The sequence below is a fragment of the Oncorhynchus tshawytscha genome, unplaced genomic scaffold, assembly GCF_018296145.1.
Source record: "Oncorhynchus tshawytscha isolate Ot180627B unplaced genomic scaffold, Otsh_v2.0 Un_contig_1231_pilon_pilon, whole genome shotgun sequence".
NCBI lineage: Eukaryota > Metazoa > Chordata > Actinopteri > Salmoniformes > Salmonidae > Oncorhynchus > Oncorhynchus tshawytscha.
The window spans coordinates 80790-95592 of NW_024609748.1; the positions used below are offsets into that span (position 1 = coordinate 80790).

At 46.5% G+C, this 14803-nt stretch overlaps 1 protein-coding gene across 17 annotated transcripts in view; it reads left to right on the forward strand.

The window, feature by feature from the left end:
- Positions 1-622: 622 nt before the first annotated feature.
- The window catches only part of LOC112214989 (neuronal cell adhesion molecule-like), a 135877-nt gene continuing 121696 nt past the window's right edge, over positions 623-14803 (forward strand). For 6 of the 17 annotated variants that reach the window (XM_042317537.1, XM_042317534.1, XM_042317532.1 and 3 more), the window contains exon 1: positions 627-929. The gene's annotated coding sequence lies outside the window, so the exon portion shown is untranslated. Of the gene's footprint in view, positions 930-9578; positions 9629-14803 lie in introns of all 17 variants that reach the window. The other 11 variants (XM_042317527.1, XM_042317529.1, XM_042317533.1 and 8 more) reach the window with 4 other exon arrangements.

Consider the following 14803-nt stretch of genomic DNA (forward strand, 5'->3'; position numbering starts at 1 on the left):
CAAGAATATGGGCAAAATGATATTATTGACAGTGAATGAGATAGGAATGTTGTTACCTTGTTTTCCAGATTGTATTTTGGCGATTATTTTTCCCTGATGCGAATATTGGGTCGCAAATTGAGAACCACTGGTTTAAACGACTCCCATTAGCCACCTGTCCTATGGCTGGTGACGATGGCACGTGTGTCCTACTGTCGGCCTACCTTTTTTTTCTTCCAGAATTTGATCTTTTGGAACAGATAAGTCCAAAATCACCAGTGATTCTCTCACAATATGTTCATCATATCCCCCTAACCCCCCTCCCCAAATTACATATGGGACTGTACAAAACGTTCCTATTTTGGGGTCTGGATTCCCAGCCTATAGCAGTATCCTAACAGTCCGTGAAAACACCAAGCCTAGCCGACAGAGTGCTAATCTTTATCACCAAACATGACTAATTCATAGGGCAGATATAAAAGGTCTACTGCTGCATAATTATTGTTTTATCCACAGCACACCATCATCCATCTATTTTTTGTCCATCTATTTTTTTTAATCATCATCCATCTTTTTTCAATATTTTTTTATTTCTTCCAATCATCCATCCATCTGTCTGCAGGTCCGGTCGCAGCCGCTCATTAGCCGGGGTCGCTGCAGCTGCGCGCTCCGTTCGTTCCTGAGCTCCTGCATTCTTCCTGCACCGGAGCCGTGGGTTGCGCGTGCGCGAGACGGCGGCAGCAAGAGCGCTGCTCGTTTGACAGCGGCTCGGGAAGAGGGAGCTGGTGCTAGAACCGGAGAACGGAGCAGAGGACCACAGGCTGTGAGGCTGCAGCAGGGAACGAGTCAGAGCACTGCCCGAAGACAGGAGACAAAAAACACCAACTCATCCTCTTCTATTCCTACAGCTGCGAGAAGAGGGAAAACCCTGTCCACGTTTGCTTTAACAGGTGAGATTTGTGGGCTCATTTAATTTAATTTTTCTGCTGGTGGTTATGATTTTTTATGCTGTTGTCTTGTGTAGGCTGTGCTGTGTATGTATGATGAAATCCTCGCTGCTTTGCTATGTGAATAATGCGCATTTGGTGCAGTGGATGGATGTTTCAAGTCCAAGAGAGGATGGGGTGGCGGTCCAGTTGTGGATTTCCCATAGAAACCGATGATGTTGCTGATATTTATGTTGTTGGCGTCAGGTGTGAATATGGAGGCTCGACATTATGTCGGTGTTTTTAGAGATGAAAGCAACATCATTTGATCAAAGGACAACACAGGCATCAATAAGCGGCAATGTGATTCAGAGTGTCTCTAGGCTGTGATAAAATACATTATTGTCGTTGTCTAGTTTGTGGTGGCTGCTTATCGTGTGATGATAATTATTATTTAATTTACCATATTAATTCATTTATTATGCTATATTCCATCCTTTGTGTGGAGAAAATATGTTTTGCCGGCCGGCATTATAATTCAAGGGATTAGGCTATTGATGTCAACAGTCTATCAATGGCATGGCCAGGTGTAAATTATATAATCGTGAATGAATTCCCTATTGGAAGCCTATCAATTAGGTAACAGTTTAGTGATGAGGCCTATATAGGCCTATGTGTCGTAAAGATGTGAGACATTTGAGAGGAGAAAGCGGGTGCAGCAACCACGTAGACCGACACAGACATTTCACGCTGCAGCAATTATTCTAGGCTAACCCCCTCTTTTATGCACGCGACCTATTAATCTGCTCTCTGCACTTTGCATCGTGACACGCGGTAACGACCAATAACGATTAACGAGACGTTTATTCCCAGTAGTATAATAATACCGTTGTAGGCCTAGTCTGTGGTTGGTGTCATTTTATATAGGTCAAGGCCTGCTATACCGAGTAAAGCTGACGTGGGCTATAGATTCCCCCCAACTCCACATCATCACCATCTGTGAGCTTCAGAACATCAGGGGGATCTCACAGGTAGAATCCCCTGAGCTCGATTGACTCCAAACAGCAATGCTTCACACACAGTATATGCTTGCGTCCCAAAAGGCACTGGCCAAAAGTAGTGCACTATGTAGGGAATAGTGTCCCATTTGGGAGGCCACTGTTATGTTTCTACTGACTACAATAGGCCACCGTTATGTTTCTACTGACTACAGTAGGCCACTGTTATGTTTCTACTGACTACAGTAAGCCACTGTTATGTTTCTACTGACTACAATAGGCCACTGTTATGTTTCTACTGACTACAGTAGGCCACTGTTATGTTTCTACTGACTACAATAGGCCACTGTTATGTTTCTACTGACTACAGTAGGCCACTGTTATGTTTCTACTGACTACAGTAGGCTACAGTAGTTTCTACTGCAGTAGGCCACTGTTATGTTTCTACTGACTACAGTAGGCCACTGTTATGTTTCTTATGTTTCTACTGACTACAGTAGGCCACTGTTATGTTTCTACTGACTACAGTAGGCCACTGTTATGTTTCTACTGACTACAGTAGGCCACTGTTATGTTTCTACTGACTACAGTAGGCCACTGTTATGTTTCTACTGACTACAGTAGGCCACTGTTATGTTTCTACTGACTACAATAGGCCACTGTTATGTTTCTACTGACTACAGTAGGCCACTGTTATGTTTCTACTGACTACAGTAGGCCACTGTTATGTTTCTACTGACTACAATAGGCCACTGTTATGTTTCTACTGACTACAATAGGCCACTGTTATGTTTCTACTGACTACAATAGGCCACTGTTATGTTTCTACTGACTACAGTAGGCCACTGTTATGTTTCTACTGACTACAGTAGGCCACTGTTATGTTTCTACTGACTACAGTAGGCCTTATCAGATGGTCCCATGTAGAGCCATATTATGGTCCCATTGTGAGGCTGATATTATTTCATGCTGATACTGAATATAGATATTTGTTTGACATGTTGACAACAAGTCCCCCTTCCCAAATTATAATCTGGTAAAAAATGAAAAGTTAAACACAAGTCAATAATCCGTTGGTAAGGGCGATTGAACAGATGTTTTGAGATATTTCTGTAGTGACCAGGACAAGGATGGATTCTGTATATACCAGGGTGTGTTTGATTGGTGACATGTTGACAGATGTCCGGTGACATTATTCTCTGGTAAAAAATGAAAAGTTAAACACAAGGCAATAATGTTGGTGGGTGTGTGTGTGTGTGTGTGTGTGTGTGTGTGTGACAAGGTGGTGTGTGTGTGTGTGTGTGTGTGTGTGTGTGTGTGTGTCTGTGTGTGTGTGTGTGTGTGTGTGTGTGTGTGTGTGTGTGTGTGTGTGTGTGTGTGTGTGTGTGTGTGTGTGAGAGATCCTCTGATTCGTAGACCCCACATGGTGCTGATGATGATTCCATGGTTGTTGTGATATGCTACTTTGGGAAAAGCCTGAGAACTGGTGTAGTGGGAGGAAATAAAAATAGCTATTATGAATGTCACTGTGTTTGTCTGTGTGGGGTTTGAAGGGGTTTTATGAATGTCACTGTGTTTGTCTGTGTGGGGTCTGAAGGGGTTTTATGAATGTCACTGTGCTTGTCTGTGTGGGGTTTGAAGGGGTTTGCAGCATGTGAGCTGTTTCATGATGCTGTTTCCAAATGTTGTCCTTTGTGGTGTGGGTTACGGCATCGGTCATACTTAGGGAGATGTGACCCTGAGACATGACCAGGGAAAACTCTGAGCCTGTGCTGTAGGATATAACCAGAGGTCAGAGTTGATCCTGGTTATCCATAACTCTACTTCCCAGCTTTGAACCCCAACCAGGACTAACGGTCAGCTCAACTAACTGTTATTGTGTAAGACATTAACATAAGACAGAGCCTTTATATGGGATCTTGTTCCCATCGTCCCCCTCAGTCATGATTCAACATGTTCCCATCTTCCCCCTCAGTCATGATTCAACATGTTCCCATCGTCCCCCTCAGTCAAGATTCTACAACATGTTTCCATCTTCCCCCTCAGTCAAGATTCAACATGTTCCCATCGTTCCCCCTCAGTCAAGATTCAACATGTTCCCATCTTCCCCCTCAGTCATGATTCAACATGTTCCCATCAAGATTCCCCCTCAGTCAAGATTCAACATGTTCCCATCTTCCCCCTCAGTCAAGATTCAACATGTTCCCAGTCAAGATTCAACATGTTCCCCCCCTCAGTCAAGATTCAACATGTTCCCATCTTCCCCCTCAGTCAAGATTCAACATGTTCCCATCGTCCCCCTCAGTCATTCAAGATTCAACATGATTCAAGATTCAACATGTTCCCAGTCAAGATTCAACATGTTCCCATCCCCCTCAGTCAAGATTCAACATGTTCCCATCTTCCCCCTCAGTCAAGATTCAACATGTTCCCATCTTCCCCCTCAGTCAAGATTCAACAACATGTTCCCATCTTCCCCCTCAGTCAAGATTCAACATGTTCCCATCTTCCCCCTCAGTCAAGATTCAACATGTTCCCATCTTCCCCCCCTCAGTCAAGATTCAACATGTTCCCATCGTCCCCCTCAGTCAAGATTCAACATGTTCCCATCTTCCCCCTCAGATTCAACAGATTCAACAACATGTTCCCATCTTCCCCCTCAGATTCAAGATTCAACAACATGTTCCCATCTTCCCCCCTCAGTCAAGATTCAACATGTTCCCATCTTCCCCCAGTCAAGATTCAAGATTCAACATGTTCCCATCTTCCCCCTCAGTCAAGATTCAACATGTTCCCATCTTCCCCCTCAGTCAAGATTCAACAACATGTTCCCATCTTCCCCCTCAGTCAAGATTCAACATGTTCCCATCTTCCCCTCAGTCAAGATTCAACATGTTCCCATCTTCCCCCTCAGTCAAGATTCAACATGTTCCCAAGATTCATGTTTCCCCCTCAGTCAAGATTCAACATGTTCCCATCTTCCCCCAGTCAAGATTCAACATGTCAAGATTCAACATGTTGTTCCCCCTCAGTCAAGATTCAACATGTTCCCATCTTCCCCTCAGTCAAGATTCAACATGTTCCCATCTTCCCCCCCTCAGTCAAGATTCAACATGTTCCCATCTTCCCCCTCAGTCAAGATTCAACATGTTCCCATCTTCCCCCTCAGTCAAGATTCAACATGTTCCCATCTTCCCCCTCAGTCAAGATTCAACATGTTCCCATCTTCCCCCTCAGTCAAGATTCAACATGTTCCCATCTTCCCCCTCAGTCAAGATTCAACATGTTCCCATCTTCCCCTCAGTCAAGATTCAACATGTTCCCATCTTCCCCCTCAGTCAAGATTCAACATGTTCCCATCTTCCATCTTCAACCCCCTCAGATTCAAGATTCAACATGTTCCCATCTTCCCCCTCAGTCAAGATTCAACATGTTCCCATCTTCCCCTCAGTCAAGATTCAACATGTTCCCATCTTCCCCCTCAGTCAAGATTCAACATATTCCCTGAGGACATTACAGAAGACAAAGACACATGATTGTAGTCGCTGGTGTCTACCTCCCTCCTACCCAGGTGTCTACCTCCCTCCTACCCTGGTGTCTACCTCCCTCCCCTACCCAGGTGTCTACCTCCCTTCTACCCTGGTGCCTATCCCCCCTCCTACCCTGGTGTCTACCTCCCTCCTACCCTGGTGTCTACCTCCCTTCTACCCTGGTGCCATCTTCCCCCCCAAGATTCCTACCCAGGTGCCAACCCCCCTCCTACCCAGGTGTCTACCTCCCTCCTACCCAGGTGTCTACCTCCCTCCTACCCTGGTGTCTACCTCCCTTCTACCCTGGTGCCTACCCCCTCCTACCCTGGTGTCTACCTCCCTCCTACCCTGGTGCCTACCCCCCTCCTACCCTGGTGTCTACCTCCCTCCTACCCTGGTGTCTACCTCCCTCCTACCCTGGTGTCTACCTCCCTTCCTACCCTGGTGTCTACCCCCTCCTACCCTGGTGTCTACCTCCCTCCTACCCTGGTGTCTACCTCCCTCCTACCCTGGTGTCTACCTCCCTCCTACCCTGGTGTCTACCTCCATTCTACCCTGGTGTCTACCTCCCTCCTCCTACCCTGGTGTCTACCTCCCTCCTCCTATCCTGGTGTCTACCTCCCTCCTCCTACCCTGGTGTCTACCTCCCATCTCCCCCCCTCCTACCCTGGTGTCTACCTCCCTCCTCCTATCCTGGTGTCTATCCTGGTGTCAACCTCCCTCCTCCTATCCTGGTGTCTACCTCCCTCCTCCTACCCTGGTGTCTAGTAGTCCCATTCCTAGGGAATAGGGTGCCCTGGGACACAGTCTCCCAGCCCTCAGCTCCTATACAGCCACTGGTGTCACCCAGCCCTCAGCTCTCCTACAGCCACTGTCTGGGGGTGTCTCAGTCAATACAGCACTTCTAGGGGGAATAGGATGCCATTTGGGACAGCCAGTCTGGGGGCACCCAGCCCTCAGCTCTCAGTATACAGCCACTGTCTTGGGGGACCCAGCCCTCCCAGCCACTGTCTGGGGGCACCCAGCCCTCAGCTCTCAGTATACAGCCACTGTCTGGGGGCACCCAGCCCTCAGCTCTCAGTATACAGCCACTGTCTGGGGGCACCCAGCCCTCAGCTCTCAGTATACAGCCACTGTCTGGGGGACCCAGCCCTCAGCTCTCAGCATACAGCCACTGTCTTGGGGGACCCAGCCCTCAGCTCTTTATCAGCCACTGTCTTGGGGGCAACCTCAGCTCTCAATACAGCCACTGTCTGGGGGACCCAGCCCTCAGCTCTCAGTATACAGCCACTGTCTGGGGGAGCCCTCAATGCTTGTTGTTTTTCAGATCAGGAACCACATTAAATTAACATGACTGGTTAGATCTGATGGATTGGAAAATGGGGGAAATTTCATACAGGAGATATCTAATGGTTCTGGTAAGTACGTGAGGTTGCCATAGTGACTACCTCGAACAGCTGTTGTTGTTTTCCTGCTGGTGAAATCCAGCTTGCTGTGTTTTGGGCTTTTTCATCAATGCATTAATAAGTCAGTCAGTCATTCAGTGAGTTATTAATGGTTAAAACCATGTAGAGCCCAACGACACTGCCAGGCCAGATGGAGACAGCCAGTCAAGTCACCCAGAACTCAGCTCCCATGGTCTTGTGGAGAAAGTTATGGTTTTGAGACCCAGAGGGTTAGAGACAGCTCCAGATAGAGAACAAAGAAGAGTTGGCAGATCTGGTTAAATTAACATCTGGAGAAGATGGAGAGAAAGAGAGAGAGAAGAGAAGAGAGAAGAGAAGAAGAGAGAGAATGGAGAGAGGAGAGGAGAGGAGAGTTGAGAGGAGAGAAGAGAGGAGAGAAGAGAAGAGAAGAGAAACCCAGCCCCAGAGAAGAGAAGAGAAGAGAAGAGAAGAGAAGAGAAGAGAAGAGTCATTCAGCTGAAGAGAAGAGAAGAGAAGAGAGAGAAGAGAGAGAGAGAAGATGGAAGACGTGAGGAGTGGGAGAGAGAGAGGAGAGGAGAGGAGAGGAGAGGAGAGGAGAAGAGAAGAGGAGGAGGAGAGGAGAGGAGAAGAGAAGAGAAGAGGAGAGAGAGGAGAGGAGAGAGAGAGAGAGAGAGAGAGAAGAGAAGAGAGGGAGGGGGAGAGGAGAGGAGAGGAGAGGAGAGGAGAGACATGTTGACAGCACCAGCTGTGCCAGAGCTCTTCTGAAGCGTAACGCCGTGAACCATGAGGATAATGAAAGACGACATGGCATGTTTCACCTCTCCCCCTCTCCCCACCTCTCCCTTCTCCCCACCTCTCCCCTCTCCCCCTGAGGATCTCCCCACCTCTCCCCCTCTCCCCACCTCTCCCCTCTCCCCACCTCTCCCTTCTCCCCACCTCTCCCCTCTCCCTCCCCTCTCTCCACCTCTCCCCCCCTCTCCCCTCCCCTCCTCTCTCTCCACCTCTCCCTTCTCCCCACCTCTCCCTTCTCCCCACCTCTCCCTCTCCTCCCCCCCTCTCCCCACCTCTCTCTCCCCCCTCCCCTCTCCCCTCCTCTCCCTCCCCTCTCCCCTCTCCCCTCCTCTCCCCTCCCTCCCCTCTCTCCACCTCTCCCTTCTCCCTCCCCTCTCCCCACCTCTCCCCCTCTCTCCCCACCTCCCCCTCTCCCTCCTCTCTCTCCATCTCTCCCTCTCCCCCCTCTCCCTCCCCTCTCCCCACCTCTCCCTCTCCCTCCTCTCTCTCCACCTCTCCCTTCTCCCTCCCCTCTCCCCACCTCTCCCCTCTCCCCACCTCTCCCCTCTCCCTCCTCTCTCTCCATCTCTCCCTTCTCCCTCCCCCCTCTCCCCACCTCTCTCCCCTCTCCCCACCTCTCCCCTCTCCCCTCCCTCTCTCTCCACCTCTCCCCCCACCTCTCCCCTCTCCCCACCTCTCCCCTCTCCCTCCTCTCTCCCTCTCTCCCTCCCCTCTCCCCACCTCTCCCCCTCCCCTCTCCCCCTCTCCCCACCTCTCCCTTCTCCCCACCTCTCCCATCTCCCTCTCCCCCTCTCCCCACCTCTCCCTTCTCCCCACCTCTCCCCTCTCCCTCCCCTCTCCACTTCCCCCTCTCTCCTTCCTCTAACTCCACCTCTCTCCTCTCTCCTACGCTCTCCTCTCTCTACCTCTCTCTGCTCTCCCCTCCTCCTTCCCCTCTCTCCCCTCTCTTCCTCTCCAGCTCTAACCCTCGCCAGCTCTCATTCCTCTCCCCTCTCCCATCTCTCCACCTCTCTCCCCTTTCTACGTCTCTCCACCTCTCCCCTACTCTCCCTCCCCCCTCCACACTCTGCCCTCTATGATGACTTAATGATAAAGACCCCTGCTGTGAGGCTTCTGTAGATGCATGCTGAATAGATATCTGCTCTCATCATCATTCATCCATTTTGATTGTGTTTGAAGATGAGGTGCTGAAATATCAACTTGGGCAGGTTATTTAAATAGTGGCTCAGTGAGAGATGGATAAAACCCCAGAGCAGCCTCTCAGATCCACCCCATTGCCATGGGCAACAGATGGGTGAGTGGGGAGGTCAAGGAGGAAACGGACCCAGAGTTATACTGGACTGGTAGTACAGTAGTTTTCAGTAGCTGTATTTCAGTAGAAATACACACACACACACACACACACACACACACACACACACACACACACACACACACACACACACACACACACACACACACACACACACACACACACACACACACACACACCCTTTGTTGTCTTGGCAGTTCAGACGTTTGTGCCATTTTTAACTGCTCAGTAAATGCCACTGGTGGCCTGTTTCCTGATTTAAGATGTAAGACCTGCTTATGTCCAGAGAGAGCGAATCAAAGCCAAAGCTCTTGTTGGGAAATCACCACATTCAATGGGGTCTGTGATTGGAAAGTTCAAAGGTTGCTGTTTAATAAAGATTTGGGGAGATCTACATTGACATTGAGTGAAATGTGGCAGTTTTTTAGGAGGAAAATCGTCCCAAACTCTCTCTCCAACTGCCACAAGCCCCGGGCACCTAAGACGTGGATGTGGATTAAGGCAGCCCCCCGCACCTCTCTGATTCAGAGGGTTAAATGCAGAAGACACATTTCAGTTGAAGGCAGTCAGTTGTACAACTGACTAGGTCTCCCTCTTTCCCCTTTCCTTTATAGTACAATGAAGGTTTATGGAAGATAAGAATTGATCATCAGGATTTCACACAGTAAGTGTTGCAATTTTTTATCCACTTGAGTTTGTGAAGGGAGAGGTTTACAGGTTACTGTTTAAAAAATATTTGGTAGGATTTAAATTGACATTGACTGACAAAGTTGGTTTTTGGAGGCAAATCTGAAATCTCTTTCTGTCTGTCATGAGCTAAGTACAGACATGGTTTATGGATGGTTTATGAAAGATAATAATTAATAATCAGTGGATTTGATTAATTTAAAGTTGATCTTTGGCTTTAATTAGGTGGGGAGAAAAAACATCATTTTTGACTTTGTGGCAGATGTTCTTTTCACTGTGAACAAACAATATGCTAATGCCTTGTACATAGTATGGTGAGTTTAATGCCTTGTACATAGTATGGTGAGATTAATGCCTTGTACATAGTATGGTGAGTTTAATGCCTTGTACATAGTATGGTGAGTTTAATGCCTTGTACATAGTATGGTGAGATTAATGCCTTGTACATAGTATGGTGAGTTTAATGCCTTGTACATAGTATGGTGAGTTTAATGCCTTGTACATAGTATGGTGAGTTTAATGCCTTGTACATAGTATGGTGAGATTAATGCCTTGTACATAGTATGGTGAGCTTAATGCCTTGTACATAGTATGGTGAGTTTAATGCCTTGTACATAGTATGGTGAGTTTAATGCCTTGTACATAGTATGGTGAGTTTAATGCCTTGTACATAGTATGGTGAGTTTAATGCCTTGTACATAGTATGGTGAGTTTAATGCCTTGTACATAGTATGGTGAGTTTAATGCCTTGTACATAGTATGGTGAGTTTAATGCCTTGTACATAGTATGGTGAGTTTAATGCCTTGTACATAGTTTGGTGAGTTTAATACCTTGTACAGTAGTATAGTGAGATTAATGCCCTGTACATAGTATGGTGATCTTAATGCATTGTACATAGTATGGTGATCTTAATACATTGTACATAGTATGGTGAGATTAATGCCCTGTACATAGTTTGGTGATCTTAATGCATTGTACATAGTATGGTGAGATTAATGCCTTGTACATAGTATGGTGATCTTAATGCCTTGTACATAGTATGGTGATCTTAATGCCTTGTACATAGTTTGGTGATCTTAATGCATTGTACATAGTATGGTGAGCTTAATGCATTGTACATAGTATGGTGATCTTAATGCCTTGTACATAGTATGGTGAGCTTAATGCCTTGTACATAGTATGGTGATCTTAATGCCTTGTACAGGAGGCCTACAGAAGGTTCAAAATATTATCCCAAACAGTGAAATCTTTATCTCAGCTCTGAGATTTAGGTCAAAGTAACCATTCAACTAGGCCGCATTCTCTCCTCACCCAAACAACCAATGGCTTTAAGACTTCTATGGTCACATGTTGAGAGTCGTTTAAATAAACCAACCAGACGTAAGCTCATAACAATGATTACTAAACACGTTTTCTGAGAGCATAATAGATTCTGTCAGTCTGTGACGGATTCTTCCCTCTGCCACGTGTGTGTGTGTGTGTGTGTGTGTGTGTGTGTGTGTGTGTGTGTGTGTGTGTGTGTGTGTGTGTGTGTGTGTGTGTGTGTGTGTGTGTGTGTGTGTGTGTGTGTGTGTGTGTGTGTGTGTGTGGGTGTGTGTGTGTGTGCATCAAAGATCTATACTCAGCATTATGTGGGAGGGAAACTGAAATATTTCTTCCATGCCTGGCAGCTTTGTTTGTTTTCAATCACATTCACAACCCATATTTAATTTCATGAAGTGATTCATTTGACAGGGAAATCTAATTTAGGGCCCTTCGTGAGCGTGTACTGTATATGTATATGGCTGATAGAATAATCTATAGAACACTACATTATAAGCCTTTCTGTCAGTGTGTATTCTCTCAGGCGTGTGTATATATATATACGGTTTCTAGAACAAGTAGAACATTACATCACAAGCCTTTCTGTCAGCGTGTATTCTCTCAGGCGTGTGTATATACTATAGAACAATCTATTACATCACAAGCCTTTCTGTCAGCGTGTATTCTCTCAGGCGTGTGTATATATACAGTATACGGTTTCTAGAACAATCTATAGAACATTACATCACAAGCCTTTTATATCAGCGTGTATTCTCTCAGGCGTGTGTATATATACAGTATACGGTTTCTAGAACAATCTATAGAACACTACATCACAAGCCTTTATATCAGCGTGTATTCTTCAGGCGTGTGTATTTACAGTATACGGTTTTCTAGAACAATCTATAGAACAAATCACAAGCCTTTCTCAGCGTGTATTCTTCAGGCGTGTGTATATATTTGTTTTTTTAAACACTACATCACAAGCCTTTTATATCAGCGTATACATTCCTCGATTTTCACAAGGTTCTCCCATACTATCTATCTATAGACAAATACAACTTTTATGTTTGTTTTTTAATCAGCATCCTCCTCAAGGTTCTCCCATACTATCTATCTATAGACAAATACAACTTTTATGTTTGTTTTTTAATCAGCATCCTCCTCAAGGTTCTCCCATAGATCTGTCCTATCGCCAAGCTGTCAGAAGGGTGGTCCGTGCTTTGTACTGACTGGAGAAGTAGCATCACTATCTGAGTGGTGTGGGAAAATGAAGTCCAGTTCAATGGAGTCTGTATCCTATCACTAACCTCTCCTACCCGTCTGGGCCGACAGAGAGGTCCATTCTGTGGCTTCAGTGGAGGCTTTCGGGGGCTGAAACTAATACAGAATGTCTTTGTGGTGAAGATAAACGGTTCAGCAGCTGGCCTGTTCACAAATGAAGAGGCTGAACACTGAACAAGCGCACAGGCTCAATTTGGGGATGTAATTTATGAGCGCACGGGGTTTGTGGTTGTGGATGGAGGATGTGGCGTCCCACTGATAAACCAATTAGAGGAGACGGGTCTTTATGTCTATGGTCTGTCTGCCTTCCTCCTCAGAGAGGAAGAGGAAGTGGTGGTGGGAGGAAGCTGGTCCTGTGATGCTGGCTGTAATCTCTGCTAGTGGCACACACTCCCCATCTTTCACATTCCCCTCCCATCTCTGTTCACAAGGAACCATTTGGTCCTGGGGTGATTATATTTAACTTCTGCTTTTATTATGGATGTTACTGCATTATAAAGTATGGAAGTCTAACCGTCCCCAATAGAGCATTAAACTCCCTCCCTCCCTCCTCCCTCCCTCCCTCCCTCCCTCCCTCCCTCCCTCCCTCCCTCCCTCCCTCCCTCCCTCCCTCCCTCCCTCCCTCCCTCCCTCCCTCCCTCCCTCCCTCCCTCCCTCCCTCCCTCCCTCCCTCCCTCCCTCCCTCCCTCCCTCCCTCCCTCCCTCCCTCCCTCCCTCCCTCCCTCCCTCCCTCCCTCCCTCCCTCCCTCCCTCCCTCCCTCCCTCCCTCCCTCCCTCCCTCCCTCCCATGATTCTGGTCCTAAGGGTAGCAGTATGTTTTATGTCCTTCAATTACCAGATCGGCCAGTGGGCCACAGATAAACACAAGATCCTAAATCCTTTGTATTGCAATATTTGTGTCCTTTAGATAATGAGGCTATGCCACCTGAACTGTAGTAGATGTGTCCTATAGATAATGAGGTTATGTCACCTGAACTGTAGTAGATGTGTCCTATAGATAATGAGGTTATGTCACCTGAACTGTAGTAGATGTGTCCTATAGATAATGAGGTTATGTCACCTGAACTGTAGTAGATGTGTCCTATAGATAATGAGGTTATGTCACCTGAACTGTAGTAATGTGTCCTATAGATAATGAGGTTATGCCACCTGAACTGTAGTAGATGTGTCCTATAGATAATGAGGTTATGCCACCTGAACTGTAGTAGATGTGTCCTATAGATAATGAGGTTATGTCACCTGAACTGTAGTAGATGTGTCCTATAGATAATGAGGTTATGTCACCTGAACTGTAGTAATGTGTCCTATAGATAATGAGGTTATGCCACCTGAACTGTAGTAGATGTGTCCTATAGATAATGAGGTTATGCCGCCTGAACTGTAGTAATGTGTCCTATAGATAATGAGGTTATGCCACCTGAACTGTAGTAGATGTGTCCTATAGATAATGAGGTTATGTCACCTAAACTGTAGTAGATGTGTCCTATAGATAATGAGGTTATGTCACCTGAACTGTAGTACATGTGTCCTATAGATAATGAGGTTATGTCACCTAAACTGTAGTAGATGAGACATGAGACCAGTTACTCTACAGCACTGATGGTCCCTTACGATACATATAGGATCTTTAGGTCTATTTATTACAGTAGAGACAATGTTTGTGTTACTGTAGAGGTCAATTACTTGACACTGCAGTGGTTATGTCACACCCCTCTGTGAGGTTGGTGGCTGTCGTCTCCACTGTGACTTGTGTTTAGCTGTGTACAGTATGTACTGTGTTTGCTGTGTGTGTGCGTGCTGTGTTGGCTATATGCTGCCTGCTAGCTGTGTGTTTTAGTGGGCTGGCCCTGGAAGGCCCGGCCTGATTAGATTTACAGCTCTCTCTGTCACTCTCAGAATCACTGCAGCCTGTGGTCAATCGATGATTCAATTTGAGCGTATTCCAGTTTAATCCTCCTCTCAAACCACTAATGAAATCAGAAAAGATTTGATAATTAAATGGTTTAAACTTTGCGTATTATCTGTTGTTTATCCTCAAAACAAGAGTTTTGTCTAAAGTGGAATAAAGTCATGGGATCTTTTTGTTATTATTTCTACTGAGATTCTCCTGTTAGATGACTTAGTCTCTGAGACATGGGTTGGCAAGACTGAGGTCTGACTGGTATTAAAATATGGGCCCAAATTCTTCTCTCTCTCTCAGGTGACAAAATGAATATTTTATACTATCACACGTTATCTTTTAAATGGACAATTCAATGTGATTAAAGGTTAATTACCCTCTCACACCCTTGGGAGGTGAATAATACCCCTAGCATGCGCTGTCTGTCTGTCTGTCTGTCTGTCTGTCTGTCTGTCTGTCTGTCTGTCTGTCTGTCTGTCTGTCTGTCTGTCTGTCTGTCTGTCTGTCTGTCTGTCTGTCTGTCTCTGTCTGTCTGTCTCTCTCTGCTCTCTCTCTCTCTCTCTCTCTCTCTCTCTCTCTCTCTCTCTCACACTCCCCCTCTCTCTCACCCCCCTCTCGCTCTCTCTCTCTCTGTCTCTCCCCACCCTCTCTCTCTCTCCCCCTCC